Source organism: Bidens hawaiensis, unplaced genomic scaffold (genome assembly GCF_021521415.1).
Source record: "Bidens hawaiensis isolate Kalapana, Puna unplaced genomic scaffold, B.hawaiensis_p1.1 tig00010472_1, whole genome shotgun sequence".
NCBI classification, from domain to species: Eukaryota; Viridiplantae; Streptophyta; class Magnoliopsida; order Asterales; family Asteraceae; genus Bidens; species Bidens hawaiensis.
Genome location: NW_027491800.1, coordinates 263,512 through 267,911, shown reverse-complemented (window position 1 = coordinate 267,911; position 4,400 = coordinate 263,512). Strand labels below are relative to the sequence as shown.

The 4,400-nt window shown below is 32.6% G+C and overlaps 1 non-coding gene across 1 annotated transcript; it reads right to left on the bottom strand.

Moving 5' to 3' along the window:
• Nucleotides 1-3,429: 3,429 nt before the first annotated feature.
• Nucleotides 3,430-3,511, bottom strand: TRNAS-AGA (transfer RNA serine (anticodon AGA)). The gene has a single exon. It is a non-coding gene; the product is annotated as a tRNA-Ser (tRNA).
• Nucleotides 3,512-4,400: the final 889 nt, after the last annotated feature.

The following is a 4,400-nucleotide window of genomic DNA, read 5'->3' as shown; positions in this document are numbered from 1 at the left end:
ATAAAGAGAAGGAATTCATATCAAACATATTTTATTCAAACAAAAGATCAATCAAGGTTTAAGCTGTCAAAACCAGACTAAAGGTCTGTAGCCGGATTAAGAGACGATCCGGATATTTACATAAACCTATTTTATTATAGGTCAATCATACAATCAGTCAATCATTCATTCATTCACAAAGGTTTTCAAACGAGATCATCACATCATTCAGAACAGACAATCACAGGTGAATACGTTAAACCTTTTTCAGTCGATATAAACGGGTTGTTTATCTTAAACAAAGACAGTCAAATAAAGATTTATGGGATTACGTTTTCCCTATTAAAATACAAGATAGAAAATAAAAGCAACTCAGACCGGGTACACATGTGTCTGGATCCAAACATAATCAATCTAGTCTATCAGTCAAGGCTACGTGGCCGCAGACTAGAGGTCATAATAAAAGTTCTCCAAAGGGTGTCAACTCCCGGAGAACCATAATTGTGTGTGTATGGCAGTGGCACAATCCCAGAAATAATAGACGTTTATGCTGAGATTGTTTCATGAAAACTATCTTGTCAGTCAAAGGAAGATTTAAAAAATGTTTTTAGAGTCAACGATTCACCAGCATATCGCTGACGTATTTCCCCCCATTATTACAGGAAATAAAGTTAGCACATGTAGCAGGGAATTATAGCCAACTCATGGAGATAGATGCTCTCAAGATAGAGATGGCTCAATATTTTAAATCATTAAAATATTGCAAACATATTTGAGCAAGTTTTATAAAATCAAACAAGGTTTATAAATTAAACCTTCGAATATCTATTATTCGAGAAGCTTTCTGTTAAATCAAATATTTTATTATATTTTACAAATAAACTAATGTTTCAAAATATAAACTAAAATTTTATTATAAACTAAAGACTTCCGCTAAAACTCTGATATATTTTCAAAACAGGTACCAACTATTGGTCACACGTCTAGGCCCTAAGTGTGGGTGTGACATATGATTTCTTTTAGACAAAGCAGATGTTTGATTAGACAATTCTTTAAAATTTGGAAAAATAAGAGCGGTCAACTATACTTTTGAAATCCTAAAACCCATAGTATTTTTCTTCAATTCCAATTCAATCTTGCATACCCTTTTATCTTATTATCCACAATAGTAGTTTAATATATCCTAAAATATTTATTCATTTTAACAAATAAATAAGTATAATTTCCTAAATATTTATTTTAGCCTTATTTTGGCTACATGACATATGGTGGATTCATTACCTTTCTTTTTCATAAATGTTGCCTACATCTAAGAAACCTTTTGGGAGGGTATCATATTCTTGTGGTATCTTACTTTGAAGTGTTGTTGGAGGGATGGGTTTCTTTTTATCCATTAAATCATGGTTATTTAGGGGTAATGGGGTATCCAATTTGAACTTTTGGGTAGTAAATAAATAGAAATAAAAGAAGGATTGGATGCCTTGAGATCAAGTATTAGGGATAAAATTGTAATCATAATGATTTATAATTGTCTAATGAGTGAAGATACTCAATCAAACTAAGTGATATCATAGAATAGTTATTAAAGTTTTATCATCTTATAATCAACCATGCCATCACTTATAAGTTCACTACTACTATTTCCTGGGCTTTGATAAACAAAATAATATGATTATGAATGTTTTGAAAATATTATGGGATCGATCAGTTGTACAGTGAACCGGCAATACGAGTTGTTTAAATTGGATCGAAAACAATTTGTTATTTGTTAATTCGTTTTAACATCGATTCATCGATTGTTTGTAGTTTATATATTTAGGAAAGTAAAAAAAGGTAATTTGGGGTTATATAACCGGATCAAAATATATGTAAGTAATGAATGAAATTGATAAAAGTGTAGATTTATTAGTAGATTAGACGTTGTATGTTATTCGAATAAATAACAAAACTAATACACTTAAATTTAACGAGAGAAATGATTCTATTAATTTTAGTATAATATTTTGGGTTATTAGATTTTAATAATCCTAACTTTGACCTACTTGTCGGGATTAATATCATCTGAAAAATATGTTTTATGACAGTCATAACTTTCATCATATTTTCCTCTAGCAATCTTATAGGTGTCTTCCATGTCAACAAAAAACGAAGGGGTTACTTTCAGTTAGTATGAGATAGTTGGAGGTAAATAGGTTGAAAGTTTATGACCGCCTGCCTACAAATATTTCTTTAATTGGAATTAATCCCGACAATATGTCAAAATTGAGATTATTAAAATCCAATAAACAAAATATTTTACATCAGTTGTAACATAGATATGGGTTTCCCATATCACTCATCTCCTTCAATAATAAAAAATAACTATATAGTTTATGTATACAATGACTATATATATTTTCTCTAGATGGGTTGCTTGGGATCGTGTAATGAAACCGAAAAAGGTTACGAGGCTTAGGGGTTGGTTCTTGACAAATGCTCCTTGCACACGAGGAAATGGTCCAGTGATAGAACCATTGGATTTGGAAATTAAGTACTAACGAACTTTTCATAGTTCAATCCATTTGATTAAGTAGTGCCGTCGTGTCAGTGTGATTGGTTTCAACGTTGGAGGGCTGAATTGGAAAGGCTCCTTACGCTTAAAGCCTTATCGGAACGAAAGATTCAACAACCTTCGTCCAATGTGTGAGGAAACTTCGGAATCAATGGATCTTATTTTAACATCATGAAACATGGTAAATTTGATATGGTACCCTATTATCAGTTCAATTCATTGCTTTGTTAGGATCAAACATGAAAAAGTCATTAACTCAAGCAATTTTGCACATCAAAGGTTAGGGAAATTGACAAGCTCGGAATGACAAAAGATTTTTAATAACAAAAAAACTTGACGATCAAGATACTAGAGGAGATAAAGACAACACGGCTTCCTCTAGATAATCTCGAGTTGATTAGGAACACCTCGAATGAAACAAGTAGTGTAGCTTTGATGTATAGAATTTTTAGTACGATGTATTTGTTTTTGGTGTTTTTTTCTCTGTATCGCAATCCTAGCTCTTTGTTAAAACTTTGTTTCATTTTAACGAGGTATACTCATTCGTCATAAAAAAATAATAATAATAAATAATAACAATAATAAATAGTAATAATAATAAAAATTCCGGAAGTATAATAGTTTCGACAAGGGGCGAGGGTTTACGGATTCCATGGGGTCCCGTGCATCACGGGGTACGGTCTCATGGCGGCCGAGAAGTCGACCTTAGACATAGCCCCGAAAGAATAGGTTTACATTTGAGATTCTTTATCGTTTAAAATCGTACAATTTTATAAACTTTCCTTCCTAACTATTTCATATATATTTCATGCTAACATATATATAATTTTATTCTCTAAAAGAAGATGTAAATTGCTAATGTGATAATATTGTTATATTAATAATTTATCACAATAATTCGTGGACGGCAGGATTCGAACCTGTGGTAGCAGAGCCCACATGATTTCTAGTCATGCCCAATAACCACTCCGGCACGTCCACCTGATTTGTTATTTTCTTGTTTTCATTTAATAATACTGATGTTTTGGTTTTTGTAATATCTAGTAAAATACTTTTATTAAATGATTTGACTTGGTTAGTACCTAGTAGTTTTAATAATTTGTGAAGGTGTAATTGGTAAAAAAGTAAACGACATATAACATTTTTACTCTTAGATAAGAGTGAATTGCGGTTTTCGTCCTTGTGGTGTGTCCAAATCTGCGGTTTTAGTCCAATAGTTTCAAATTTGCGATTTTCATCCCTGTGGTTTCATTTCAATTGCAATTAAGCCCGGATTCATTAACCTCGTTAAGTCTGGTCGTTAAACCCATCATCGTGCCCATCACGTGAGGGGCAGTTTTGTCCTTTTCTTTCTCAAATACACCTCAGGCCCTCACGTGAGGGGGCTTGCGAACTAGGACTAAGGTTTATCTGGGGAGAAAAATGACAATATTGCCCCTCACATGAGGGGCACGCTGATGGTTTTAACGAAAAAACTTAACGAGGTTAATGAATTCGGGTTTAATTGCAAGTGAAATGAAACCACAGGGATGAAAATCGCAGATTTGAAACTATCGGACTAAAACTGCAGATTTGGACAAACCACAGGGACGAAAACCGCAGTTTACTCCTTAGATAAAGTATCGCAGTAAATTATACTATTTATGAAATGATTCAACTTAATGATTATATATTTCTCATACCTTGTAAGTAAACTTTTTTATAACAGCTTAATATTGGATCAAAGAATCCTAACTTGCAAATTATGTTAACCATGTTAGGGATGGTAATGGACGAGGTATGGCCATATGGGACGAGTTTTGGTATTTTCAGTACTCTCATGATTGATTATAAAATAATGTTTCATGGCCAGTCTGATACCCGATACTAA